This window comes from Oryza sativa, chromosome 11, assembly GCF_034140825.1.
Source record: "Oryza sativa Japonica Group chromosome 11, ASM3414082v1".
NCBI lineage: Eukaryota > Viridiplantae > Streptophyta > Magnoliopsida > Poales > Poaceae > Oryza > Oryza sativa.
In genome coordinates this window covers 29982573-29997154 of record NC_089045.1, presented here as the reverse complement: position 1 = coordinate 29997154, position 14582 = coordinate 29982573, and the positions used below count along the sequence as shown (strand labels likewise).

Sequence of the window (14582 nt, the reverse complement as noted above, 5' to 3'; positions counted from 1 at the left end):
TTAATATGATTAGAGTTATGACTTCACCTTATAAGTCTTAAAGTCACCAACTTATATGTCATAAAAGCCAAAATGCCAGCTTAAAAATCTAAGCTAATACTCCCTCCGTTTATAAATATTCGACGCCGCTGACTTTTTAAAATATGTTTGATTGTTCGTCTTATTCAAAAAATTAAGTAATTATTAATTCTTTTCCTATCATTTGATTCATTGTTAAATATACTTATATGTATAAATATAGTTTTATATATTTCACAAAACTTTTTGAATAAGACAGTCAAATATGTGCTTAAAAAGTCAACGGTGTCAAATATTTAGAAACAGAGGGAGTAATAAAAGGTTTAGCCTAAATAAAGGGGGAGATATATATAGTCAACTGATGCTAGGCCTCAGTACCTGCTTGCTTGGTTTGGGAACGTTGGATTAATATTATTAATCGGGCAACTAACAACACGTACGTACTATGACGTCGACTTGAGTAAAGTCAATACAGTTTGTTCTTATTATTGCCGTGCATAGATGAGACAATATATCTGGGTTACTGCGAAGTTCCACTGTTTCTCAACGCCGAGATCGATCGCTATCAACCACACTGTATTACATCTGGCCATATTAGCAGCCTGCATGTCCAATTAACAGGGGCTCTGCGAAGTTTCACACAGTTTCACAACTTGCAATTTGATAGTGATCGTGTTGTCTTAGGGTGAAATTAATATATATAATTCCTTGTCCGAAAAGGAACGAAACTTTTGGATGGCATGAGGAAGAATTTTGGACCTGGCTGGACACATACAAATTAATCATCCACTTGTGATACTGGATGATCCTAAGGTTGAACACTTGGGCCTAAGACAATAAGACTGTCAGGTGGCATTATGGCGGGACGTGTGCACATGTGCCAAGTCCACCTTGTAAGACAAGAGAAAGTTGAAATACGGCAATTAGTTAAGCTCCTCTTCTAATTTGTTGGAATTTTTCTGACCACTGCCGTGCATGCATGTGGAAATATATTTGTCCATGGCTCACGACTAGCTACCTACTACGTATGTTACCTGAATACTTCTAAAAACTAGCATATTGGATATAGATACGTATCGGATACTCTCATATGCTTATTGGTCACGTATAGTGATATTTTTTTTTTTCAAACACTACAAGAATCCTGTTAATCCGTGATGGACAATTTCCGTCACGGATCACTGAAAAACCGTCACCAAACAACATCTGTGATGGTTTCAGAAATCATCACGGATTGAGCGTCATGGATTGACCTACGTGACGGTTTGTCGAAAACCATCACAGATTAACAGAATCGGTGACGATTTTAAACCGTCACGATGAAGCCCATGGTCTAGTTAGTCCAGCCAAGCCCATTTCCTGTGATGAAAAATAACCGTCACGGATAGCTGCCACATAGGATATTTCTGTCACAGATTAGCTGCCACGTAGGATATTTTTCCGTCACGAAATTGAATCACCACATATGTGCCATGTGTTCGCCAAGGTGGACGCTGATGTGTCATCGATGCCATGTAGGATTTAGCCCACATGTTTTGTGGCCCAATTCTTTTTCCAAGAGCTTTCGGCCCATTTATGACCTGATGGTTTTTTTTTTGGGGCTGATTTTTTTGAGTGTTTTTTCGGCCTTTTAGTCATCATTCAGCCCAGTTCAAATTGGGCTACAGCTAGATTTTAGCCCAACTAAAATTCAGCTGCTGTTAAATTTAGCAAAATACAAATATTTCGTCCATAATTTTAGCAAAATTAATTACCGATCATCAGTTGACATTCTCTCATCATCAGTAACAAAATAGTTATAGATCAGCACATAAATATTATAAACACATTACAACCTTCACATCTCATACAACATAATTTTTTAGCATATCTCATACAACATAATTAAAACCTGTTCAAAAGCACATGACAATACCCAACAGCCACCAAAGCATTTTGGCCACTCAATCAAAGTTCGCATATGTTTGAGCCCAGCAACCTGATAGTACAATACCATGTGTTAGATTATTTTTTTATGCGCTAGAGAAACAACAAGAAACAATCTACAGATACGATATTAGTTTTTGAATGATAGGGCTACTTTGCAACACCAATCTGATGTCCCCATAATACATTGCACTAACAAAACTCAATGTCCCCATCCCCAACCCACCTCATTTCATTGGCCAAGCAAGCAAGCAACTGATGCTACAGATTGAAGGAGAAAATAAATGTGGTCCTTTTGCAGGACAGAGCAAGAAATCCACAGTTTCTGAAGCAAAGAAACGCAACAAAACAGAACTATCAAAGATCTGTGTTATGTACAATTAATCTTTAAACATCTTAGTTCAGGAATAGCTCTACATATCACACGTACTGACAAAAACCTCTGTACAAGAAACTAAAAATCAAGGCAGTGCACAACTAGTTCAGAGTTGTTCTGAGTTCAGATAATTCACATCCACCAAACTATAGATAGATTCACAAACAACTAAAGTGGTTAGAGATATACACAGACAAATTCTACTGACTAGACCTGCTCATCATGGAAGCAAAACCAAAAATGGCATTTACAGCCATAAAACGACACTGCTAGTTTGGCTCCGTTTGCAGCTTAAGAAAGTTATCAAGTATATACATCAAACAAATCTACTTGGTTCATTTGCAGATTAAGAAAATGAGCAAGGATATACATCACCAAATACTTGTACTTACCAGCCAAAATTATTATCTTTTGCAAATTTACAGCCATAAACAAGGGGTTGATAGTAAGTTCCTAACTCATTTCAGATATAATGAAGCGCATCGACCATGTTGTGAAATTGAAAACTTCAGTGCATTCATAGAACTGATTTCAATCTGAAAGAAAAAAAAAACAAATTCAGTAGTAGATACACGTCTGGGATGCGGAGAACTGTAAAGACGGGAAGACCGCTGCAACTATGACGAGGAAGTGGATGACGACGGCCAGGACAGATGGGAGGCAGGCAGGACGTGCTTCTATTTGCACTAATCCAATCTATTAGAAATAAGAGAAAGAAGGGGGAGGAGGATGGGGGTACCGTGGGATGGATCTGGCGCCATCGCTCGCCTCCTCCTCGCCGCCTAGCGCCGCTGCACCAGACCACCGCCGCTCACCTCCTCCTCACCGCCGCACGCCGTCGAGCCCTCCTCACTGCTGCTGCTGCCAGAGGAGATCTCTCGCGGTCGCTGCCGAAGCGGTTGGCGGCCATGAGGATGCCCCCGATGGCGCCGAGCACCCCGCACGCGAGGAGAGCGGCCGCGAAGGCGATCTCCATGATGGGCGCGCCCCGGGCCCTCCCACGGCGCTGCCGACAAGGTCGTCCTCGTCGGAGATGGAGAAGGAGTGGTCCACGTACGCCACGCCTGGCTACCCTCGCCTCCTCCTCTGCCTCTGCCTGTCGGTGCCGATCTGATCTATGAACTACTCTTCCCCACCTCCTCCTTCCTCGCTCGCAGCCTCGACGGCGCCGCCTCCACCAGCGATACCGCCGGCAGCGGGAGAAGGAGGCCTACCTCCGCGTCGAACAGCGCGTACTCGCCGCCAAACCATCTCCGCCGAAGGTTGAGGAGGAAGAGGATGCAGATTCAGATGGGGACTTGGCGGCGGCTAGGGTTGGGGATTGCTTCGTTTGATTTTGGATCGGCTAGGGTTGGGGAACATGGGTATGAAGCAACAACGGATGCGATTTTACAAGAATAGCCTTGGTGCATGTACTAGCTTCTGATACTATTTGGACAAGATGGACATTTCGGGCCTATTCACTTTGATGCCATTTTTAACCTTACCAAATTTTGGTAAAGTTGCCAAAAAAAGTGGCTACATTTAGTCTGCTACCAAATTTAGGTAACTATATAAGAAATCCTATCAAAATTTTGGCAACTATACTAAAATTTGGCAATGTCAAAATTTGATAAGTTTTTTTTGCATCAAAGTGAACAGGCCTTTCACCTCAATTTTGGCTTGACCGCGCGCAGTGGCCTGACCGCGATGCAAACCTGGCCGGAAAATTTTGGCGCTGGCCAGTATGTTTATTTTTGGAAAAAAAAACTAAAGATCTTATGCTACTTTTTAATTTTAATTTATGAGAACTTCAAATTTAATTTTAGGCTGATTTTTGTGTTTCAAATGAAAAAATCATAAATAACAAAATTGTAGAACTCATCGAAATCTACAACTATTGTATTGGTCCTTTTTACAAATAAGTTCATTTGAACAATTCCAATTTTGAATTTTCAAAATTTAACAACTTCGAACAAAAATTGGGGTAAATAAATGATTTCAAATAGAAAAGTCACCAAAACCAAAGATGCAGAACTCATCAAGATGCAAAATTTTTATTTTGGTCATTTCTCCATCTGACTCTATTTGTACAATTAGAATTTTGAAATTCAAAGTTTGAGAACTTCAAATAGAATTTTTTATTAGTGAACGACTTCAACTAAAAAACTCATCAACAACCAAGTTGTATAATCCATCTAGATCTACAATTTTTATTTTGGTCATTTATTCATCCGACAAAGTGATTTTAACATTGTTCATAAATTTTACATATCTCCAATATGGTTTCATAAATTATAAGAGAGATGTGTACATTTTGTGAACAATGTTACTATCACTTTGTCGGATGAAGAAATGACCAAAATAAAAGTTATAGATATTAATAAGTTATACAACTTTGTTGTTAATGACTTTTTCAGTTGAAATCATTTACTATTTGAAAATGTTGTTTGAAGTTGTCATAATTTGAAATTTAATATGAAATTCAAATTCAAATTATTGAAACAAAGTCATATAGCAAAATGTCCAAACCAAAAGTTGTAGATCTTGACAAGTTATACAATTTTGTTGTTGACAATGTTTTCATTTTAAATCATTTACTACCCGAAAAATTATTTGAATTGAGAGGAGGGATGTAAAATGGACTTCTCAGCGAGGGAGGAGCAAAAGGGGCCGGCGGCCCGAAGAGAGAGGAGGAGAGAGAGGCTGCGGGCTGAGGAATTTTTTTCGTTTTTAGATTTTTTTTTAATATTTACAGAAATAATCTATCGGCGAGAAAAATTGCAAAAATAGACCCTGCCGCCCCAATGGTGGGCGGCAAGCTGACGTGGCAAACGGGGGAGGAACGGGCGGTGACGGAGGGTGGTTTTTTTGCATGAAAACCCTTGCCGCCCTCTGGTGGGGCGGCAAGGGGTCCGAATGCAAAAGAGCCGCAGGGGGCCGGCCATTTTGCAGGCGGCCCCTTGCCGCCCTCTGGCCGGGCGGCAGGCCTCGCTGCCTATAAAAGGCCTGCCGCCCAGCCCCCAGCCCTCATTCCTCACCTCTCAAATCCAGTGAAAAAAAAAGAAGAGAGGGGAGGAGAAGAGAAGAAGGGGCGAAGCCCTGCCGGATTCAGACGCCGATTTCAGGTAATATTCGTAGATCCTATATGTGACTATTGAGTTAAATAGTGTGTATTTTTAAAAAAATTGTTTGAATAAATGCATTATATTTTTATGGTTTTAGTTGTACTAATTTAGAAGTGCGTATTGTAGATATCGGTAACTACGTAGATCTGCTAGTTTGGAATCAATACTTTACCGTTGCATTGGCTTACACAAGAAGATATTACGTTGTAGATGTTTATTGCATGAAAGAGTAATATGATCTAGTTAATTCGTTGACAGATATGTCGAACAAACAAATATTCCAAGTTTACCATGGACCAGGAAACGTCCGTTACGGGCCAACTGGGGTAGATCTGTCAGATTTTATTGTATCAGAAAGGGGAATTGATAGACCGGCTGAGAGGAGTGTACCTTCTATAAAAGGATGGTTAATGAGGGGCTTGAGACTTGATCCACAGACAAGTGACATAACAATCAATGTTATAGTAAGTCGGGCTACTGAGGGTTTTTATTGAGAACTAATGCCAGTTCAAAACTCTCAAGTGTGGAGATGGTATGTGGAAAATGCAATGCAACGCGAGTGGCCTCTAGCTTTGGTTCCGTTTGTGCACCCGAAGGATCCAGGTGTGCAGATGAACATGGATGATGGCGAGGGACCAAGTGCTGAAGTAAATGAGACTTCTGTGGAGGAGGTCAACGCAGGAGAGGACGGGGGCATAGTAGCTCCAGTGGGCATTCAACTAGGTGGAGTGGCCGACGAGGGGGAGACTGTCGCAGCCATTGTGGATGAAATGGAGAGGGAGGATTCTGACAACGAGCGTGTAGAGGAAAGTGATTCGTCAGATGAGGAGACGGATATTAATCCAGCAGAATGGGCTAGTCAGGATTTTTCTGGGCTGATTGTCTCTGAAGAGAATAGTGTGAGATGGGAGTACAAAGAAAATGAGGTTATTCAGGGAGCGATTTATAGTAGAGCAGAAGATATGAAGGAGGCGGTAAAACATTTTGCAGTGTCACTTCATAGAGAGTTTTGGGTTGCCAAGTCTAACCGGTCGCAATATGAAGTTCGGTGTGTTAAGGAAAAAGATGGTTGTCCCTGGAGAGTGCACGCGTATAAGGGGAAATGGAAGGATTATTGGACAGTGTCAGTCGTTACCAAGCATACATGTTTTCTACCTAGTGTTCAGAAATACCACAGGAACATTACATGTGCATTTGTTGCATCTGAGATGTATGCGCATGTCATCGATAATCTCACATATGAACCAAGGTCAATAATCCGACACATCGAGGAGACATACAAGTATACTATTAGATATGCCAAGGCCTGGAGGGCCAAACAGAAAATAATAGAGATGAGATTTGGAACTTACGAAGCCTCGTATGACAATTTGCCACGCCTGCTTGGTGTTATCGAGGAAAGAAACCCTGGGAGCTCTTACGAAGTGAAGAAATTCCCATCAATTGAACATCCTGGCAAGAGTGTGCTGCAAAGGGCGTTCTTAGCTCTACATGCATGCAAGATGGCATTCGTGAACTGTCGTCCTGTTCTCTGCATTGATGGGATATTCTTGACAGGAAAGTATCGGGGCCAGATATTGACAGCAATAGGGGTAGATGGGAACAATCAGGTATTGCCCTTGGCATTTGCTTTTGTTGAGAGTGAGAATACCGACAGCTGGTACTGGTTCCTGAAATTGGTTAAAACAAAAGTTGTTGGTATGAGGCCAAATGTGTGCCTGATACATGATAGGCACGCTGGCATTCTGCGAGCGATAGAAGAATTGCAATTTAGGAGCATGGAACGAGGATACCCTGGTGTTTGGGACGATGTACAGAGTAGGTGGTGCATGCGTCATATGGGAGCTAATTTCTTCAAGCAATTCAAGAACAAGGAGGTCATGAACATGTTCAAGAGGCTGTGCAATCAGAACCAGGAGAAAAAATTCAATGAGCTTTGGAAGAGATTAGATGAGTTGACAGCCAAATGCAGTGATCAGCGTGCAGCGGCTCCATCGACCGCCGTTGCTGACCCTCCTCAAGCTCTTGGACCTCTCCCAACGGATAGTCCAACTTTGGTTAGAAGAACTGGATTGGAGATTCGGAAATTTTCTCAGTGGATTCTGCATGAACCAAAAGAGAAATGGGCCAAGGCGTATGACACAGGTGGTGCTAGATATGGAATAATGACAACAAATTTGGCAGAAGTTTACAACTGGGTGATGCGCGGTGTCCGTGGACTGCCACTAGTTGGCATAGTGGAGTTCATTTTACATGGGACATGCAGGTATTTTAGGGATCGGTTCCAGGCAGTTCTTCCCTCTATGCCGAACAACAGCATTTTGTTTGGAACTTTCATGCAGAAAAAGCTAGAGGAGTTGCGTAAAAAGGCCATGAAACATCGAGCTCTAGTGCAAGGTACCCAACAACACAGGTTTGAGATACTATGTCAAGATAAGGCAGGCAGGGGTATCTACCGCAAGAGAGTGAAGCAGGAGTGTGTTCTCAAAGCCGACGGCACATGTCATTGCTCTTGTTCAAAGCCGAAGCTGCTCCACAGGCCATGCACCCATGTCATTGCTGCCGTAGCGGAGTGTGGCATACCAGATGCAGTATATGTGTCACAGTACTTCAGTAAGCAAGCAATATATCATACATGGAGCGGCGAGATTTATGGGTTCGGCATAGCTGGGGAGTTCACAGAGACTAACGATGAAGTACTCAATATTCCTGACCCATCGAAGCTCCGAGGCAAAGCTGGAAGGAGGAGAACTCGTCGCATCCGCAACGATATGGACGAGTCGGAGGCTGGCAGGGTGAAGTGTTGCAGCAAATGCGATGAACGTGGGAACACCTACAAGCATTGTCCTAAAGACAAGGAGAAACCAAGTGCGGCGGAGGCAGGACTATCAGGATCAGCAGCAGATGGAGCTCGCCCTATGGGTGAAGGCACTACCTCCACTCGACCACGTCCTAGGCGTCGTCGTGCCACGTCTGGCTACGTGGTGTAGTTCTTACGTTCTATGTTGGCATGTGGGTTTGCTTGTAATTTGTTCCGAACTTATCGATGTGTTTATGTTTCGTCGTGTAATGTCAGACTTCGGCTTGTCATGTCTTTAGGTCTCGTGATGTAATGTCAGACTAAGGCACCTAGTGTCTTTAGATATGCTGATGTATGTCGGACTTCGACACGTAATGTTATGTTATGTTATGTTATATTATTAAACTCTACATATATGTTAAATTGCACGTCATCGTTATGTACCATTAGTAACGTTTGCTTTATTTAAATAGCCCGTACTCTTGTTGTACATAATTATTCTCATGATTTTATTACTATTTCATAATTTTGCGAGTCATCTTTTGTCGGCACCCGGGGATTGAATTCCCGAATACCTGGAGCGTACACTGTACTAGTCCCATGATCAGTGGCTAGTACACGCATCCACAACATTGTTATCACATCCATACAACATACTTGATATATAAGTAGATAAGTGGTTCTCATAACTTAACGGTGCATAGGTCTTACATAGTAGTTAGGCCGACCGGCCAAATAAAAGAGTTTAAACGCAGCGGAGAAGGTAAAGATACATAAGTTCTTCGGTATGCCCATCTACCAAACCACACAGGCAACCGACTAGGAATCACCCTAGAAAGAACCATCCTCAAAAACTCCGGTACCCGGTGCAAAGTAATCGTCACTAGACACCTCACATCCTGCATCCAAGTCTAAAAACAACAAGAAGTGGGTCAATACACTAGGTATTGGCAAGTCCTACCCAAACCTTGGGAAATCTAGGACTATTGCAAGTTGAGATCAAGGATGGCTATATTTGTGGCTCATTTTCAGCTTAAAGCAAATTTTGTTTCACAATAGTAGATAATAATAGATAGAAACGGGATTTTTAAATCAAAGAGTAAGCCATAATAATAGCAATATAAGTATCATCATAGTACCAACCTTGTGCCACCCACGGCAACAAGTAATCATTTTATTATCAGCCCACACCGGGCAAAATCATCACCATTATTCACCTTACCCATTTCACAAACCATTTTAGTAAATCACCAACACTATACTTGTATCATTTCACCAAGTCGCTCATGACCGTGAGCACGGCTAATCGATTAGTTTTAGACTCTGCAGAGTTTGTACAACTTTACCCACATGATGTGATAGAAGCCAAAAGGCTACACTCTACGAAGCTGTTACATTGCTTAAAGTCTAGCCTTGCATGAGCACGGAGAGTGTTTCTCCACATTGGCCATGAACCAATGCCGCCAGGAAAGGTGGGCCCCATCCTAATCCTAACGCCGTGAGGCGAACACATCCGTTCCCTCAACGAGGCACTATCCGTTATATTGGATATGCTCAGACGCCCATGCCATATGGCGAACACAACCGTTCCCATAGAGGGTCACATGGGTAGCTCCTATGAACCATCGCTCAGACTAGTCCCTACTACAACGGCCTCCCAATGCAAGGCTAAACAGTAAACAACTTAACAAGCCAAGGTCGCCCCCATAACCGACACATGTGGTTGCACAGTAATCTTAGTTGGTGACACATAGTTCAGTCCTTAATCGACTCGGGCGTACACTCCCCTTATCGGTGTGCAACTACCACCATATGCACACCACTTGCCGCCCAAGTCTAAAATCATTATTTTCAGTTTCCAATTTTCATAAACAACAGAACAACTCTTGTGTAAAAATATCCCATTTGTAAAGAATGATTATCATGTCATATATAACCATCGGAAATTTTCTAAGCATGGCTAAGCAAGTAGCTATAGTAGTAGCTCGAATATACCCACAATGTGCTTGTACAGCACACATATATACTCAGCCTAGGGCTTCAACAGTAATGATAATCAATATATCAAGGTAGGTAATGCAGCAATTAGGTCATTTCTACCAATACCCCATTTTTTATAAAACATCGCATGCAATTTATAAAATAGAAAAGCACTTGCGAAAATATAGGATTCAACATGATCGAAGGAGGAATTGAATAGGACTTGCCTTGCTTAGTTGGTTCCTCAAATAACTCTTGGTCCTGCACACTTTCGCCAACGGCAACAATCGAATCGCCCTCTAATTAAATTTAAACGTACATTCAAATGAACATCCAATAAAACTCCAAGATAAAATATGATGTATGGTGCATGAACATGTTTAGTGTAAAGAGAGCGATTTAATATAAATTTAGGAGAAAGAATCGCCTAAATCCGATGTTGTATGTGCAAAGTTATCGTGTTTCTAATATTTAAAGTACGGTAAATACGAAGTTTACTATTCAAATTTAAATTAGTGAAAATTTTCACAACAGTGGTGACAATTTTGAGTTTACAGTATTAAAGACAACATTATTATGAATCTAACAAAATTTGGTTCACCTCAATCGAAGTTAAAATGAATTTTCTATGATTTTACAAAGTTTCAGCATTTTATAGTGCATAAACAAATAACCGAAATCATTTTCTTAGATTTATTATTTTCTCTTTACAAAAGGCTGAAGCGTACTGTCTAGAGTACACTTTCCTACACGGAAAACGTATTCCGGTAGTGCGCATCCACTTAAAGCAATGGGGTCCACATGCAAGTGTCTCGTAGATTTATAGCTCCAACCCTATACTTTCTTTTATTTATATATAAGTCCTGGGTCCCACTTGTAAGTGTACTGGCTCTTTGTATGAGGAACCCTAGAGTTTATACTATTTACTTTTAGGTCCTGTCTTCTTCCTCCGTTCGCACCAGACAGAGGGGAGCGCGAGGGCGGCTCCGGATGGTCTCGCCGGCGGCGACCGGCGGCGGGGCTGGCTAGGGCAGAGGCAGGGGCGACTAGAGGGGGTCCTCGCGCTCACCCTAGATGCGGCGGCGCGGCCCGGGGAGGTTGGAGACGGCGGGCGCCATGGCCGGTGTCGGCGGTAGGTTGGGGACTGCGACGGCTCGCGTGGTACGGCGAACGATGACTCGATTAAAGGATGGAGGAGCACCTTGGGACTATGAGGAAGCTTACCCCGTGCTCTATTTGGGCGGAGGCGGTCCGAGGTGGCGTGGCCACTAGCTCCCTAGGCGGTCGGCGACGGCAATGGTGGCGGCAGATCTCCGGCGAAGAGGTCCTAAATTAACTTGAGGAAATGGGTTCATGGGGTTCCCAGGAGCATGTTGGCGCAAGGGTTTGGTTCGAGACTCACCGAGGCAGCGACTTGACGGGTGCGGGTTGGCGGTCGCGCCCTGTTCGGCCGACGCGGGGCGTGACGATGGCGCGGGCGTTCCCGGCGAATCAGAGGGTTTTGGTCTTCGGCTTTGGGTGTGGAGGTTGAGAGTGGTGTGGAGAGTTAGCTGGCGCGAGGGTTCGATTTATAGGCGAGGGAGGAGCGAGAGGCGGACGCGGAGGTTGTCGTGACGCGTTCGGCGTCTCGTGCGCGCACAGACGGGGTCGGCGGATGACACGGTGTCAGCGGGGCAGAGGGAAGGCTAGCGCGGCGTCGGCTTTACCGGCTTTGCAGAGGGAGGTGCAGGGGACAGGCAGTGGGAGCCAGGAGCGGTCGGTCTCGCCTTGTCACTTCGGGCGTCGGCTTTGGCAGGGGGCGGCGGCTACGGGTTGGGCACGGCGGCTGCGGTGGTCGGCTTTGCAGGCGGGAGACACGGAGGCAGGGGCGTTTGCTTTGCAGACGCAGGTCAGTGGCTTTCCAGACGGAGGCAGCAACGGTCGGGTTCGTCGCGTCTCGTCGTTCCGGGCAGAGGGGCGGCGTCGGTTGGGCGCGGCAGGGCATCGGGCAGAGGCGGGGCAGAGGCGTCGTCAGCTTTGCACAGTCTTGCAGCGAGATTTGCGGGCAGAGGAGGAATGGGCGGCTTGGGGGCGACGACTTTCGGCTCGCATCCTATGTGTTCGATGAAATGTCTGCAAGGAAAGAGATGGGAAAGAGGAGAGAGGGATGGGGTGCTGGGCCACTGGCAGGTGGGGTCTAGGGTGCTTGGGCCCACTGATCAGAGAAGTACAGGAATAGGGGAGGTGAGGAACATTTCTTCCCAGGGATTTTTTTTTAGAGAGGGCTGAGGGTTTGACGAATTTTTTTTGGAATGGCTACACTGCTCAAAAGCATGCGCCAATAGCACTGGAAGTTATCGTAGTGGTGAACTCCATTTGGTGAATTTTTGAGATTTTTCTCATGTGCAGTTATTTTTGAAATTCAAACAAGTTTCCTTCTTTTATTCCAATTTAAATTAATTTTGGTTGCCTTCATCTTTTTTAATTGCGATGCAAAAGCTGAGTTATAACTAATTAAATTGGTTGTTTATTATTCTCATCACTAATCTTATTACCCCTTTTTTTTCTCTAATTTAATTTATATATGCAAAATGAAATGATGCATAGAAGATCCAAAAACACCTAAAACAAATTATCACCACAATAATATAAATGAAATTTTTTCATTATATTGAATTTCCATTTTTCTACAAATTTTGGTTTGTTACAGACCTACCCCCCCCCCTAAATTAAATCTCGTCCTCGAGATTTTGCTAGGTCTAGCTGAAGAAACTTGGGAAGTCGGCTTTAAGGCGGTCCTCTTGTTCCCATGTGGCCTCTTCTGGGGTGTGGTTACTCCACTGAACCTTAAGCATCTTTATTGAACGGCTACGGGTATGTCGCTCGGCTTCTTCGAGAATTCGGATTGGGTATTCCTGGTAAGAAAGATCTGGTTGAAGGTTGATGTGTTCAACTGGAGTGAGCTCGGTGGGGACTCTAAGGCATTTCTTGAGTTGAGAGACATGGAATACGTCATGCATGTCTGAAAGTTGTGGTGGCAGTTCTAACTGGTACGCTACTTCTCCTCTTCGGGCGAGAATTTTGTATGGGCCGATATACCGAGGGGCCAACTTGCCGTGTACTTGAAAGCGGCGGGTACCCCGCAGTGGTGAAACCTTGAGATAGACAAAGTCACCCACCTCGAAACTTAGTTCGCGGCGGCGACGATCAGCATAACTCTTTAGGCGTGACTGTGCTTCCTTGAGCCGTTTTCGGATTAGGTCAACATTTTGTTGGGCTTCATTGATGATGGATGGTCCAAAGAACTGTCTTTCGCCTACTTCAGACCAGAACAGAGGAGTTCTACATTTTCTTCCATAGAGAGCTTCGAAAGGAGACATTTGTAGACTTGCTTGGTAGCTATTGTTGTAGGAAAACTCAGCGAATGCCAAGCACTTTTCCCAGTTTGTGCCATATGTCAGCACACAAGCTCTAAGCATGTCCTCCAATATTTGATTTGTACGTTCGGTTTGGCCACCGGTCTGAGGATGAAAGGCTGTGCTGAAGAATAGTTCAGTTCCGAGGAGATCATGTAAGTTCTCCCAAAACCTTGAAGTGAATTGAGGGCCACGGTCTGAAACTATGGCTTTTGGTACTCCATGTAGACGAATGATATGAGTCATATAGAGCTCAGCAAGCTTGGCTCCATTATATGTCATATGTACCGGAATGAAATGGGCTACCTTAGTCAAGCGGTCAACAATGACCCAAATAGAGTCATGCCCGTGCGGAGTCTTAGGTAGGCCAGTGATAAAGTCCATCCCGACTTCATCAAACTTCCACTCAGGAACTTGTAATGGTTGGAGCAACCCTGCTAGTCGTTGGTGTTCTGCCTTGATGCGTTGACACACATCGCAAATAGCAACATAGGCGGCAATATCTCGCCTCATGCTAGGCCACCAATAACGGGTACGGAGATCTTGATACATTTTGGTGCAACCAGGATGGATAGACAGTGGAGATTCATGTGCTTCTTTGAGGATTAGCTCTCTTATTTGCAGATCATCAGGGACATATATTTGCTTCCCATGCAAGATTATTCCATTGGGACTTTGAGAGAAATTGGAAGTTAACCCTTCTTTTATTTGGGTCTTGATTTTGGCTACTCTCTTATCTGTGAGCTGAGCAGCTTTGATCTGGGACTGGAGAGTTGGTTGCAGTGCTAAGGCTGCGATGAAACCATCCTCAACAACTTCCAGGTTGAGCTTTTGAAATTCTTCATGTAACTCCGGTTGATTTACTAAGAAGGAGGCAGTGATATGATGGAGTTTTCGGCTGAGAGCATCAGCAACAACATTTGCTTTGCCAGGATGATAGTGAATGCCAAGATCATAGTCCTTGATGAGCTCAAGCCATC

The 14582-nt window shown here is 43.9% G+C and overlaps 1 long non-coding RNA gene across 3 annotated transcripts; it reads right to left on the bottom strand.

Moving 5' to 3' along the window:
* Positions 1-1753: 1753 nt before the first annotated feature.
* Positions 1754-11747, bottom strand: LOC107279531 (uncharacterized). Of its 3 annotated transcripts, none has more exons than XR_010737631.1 (4): positions 11610-11747; positions 11432-11534; positions 10435-10506; positions 1754-1996 (listed from the first exon to the last, which is right to left on the bottom strand). It is a non-coding gene; the product is annotated as an uncharacterized lncRNA (long non-coding RNA). The 3 variants fall into 3 exon arrangements; XR_001541550.3 differs by lacking the exon at positions 1754-1996 and adding an exon at positions 8871-9138; XR_010737630.1 differs by lacking the exons at positions 10435-10506; positions 11432-11534; positions 11610-11747 and adding exons at positions 2171-2856; positions 3060-3658.
* Positions 11748-14582: the final 2835 nt, after the last annotated feature.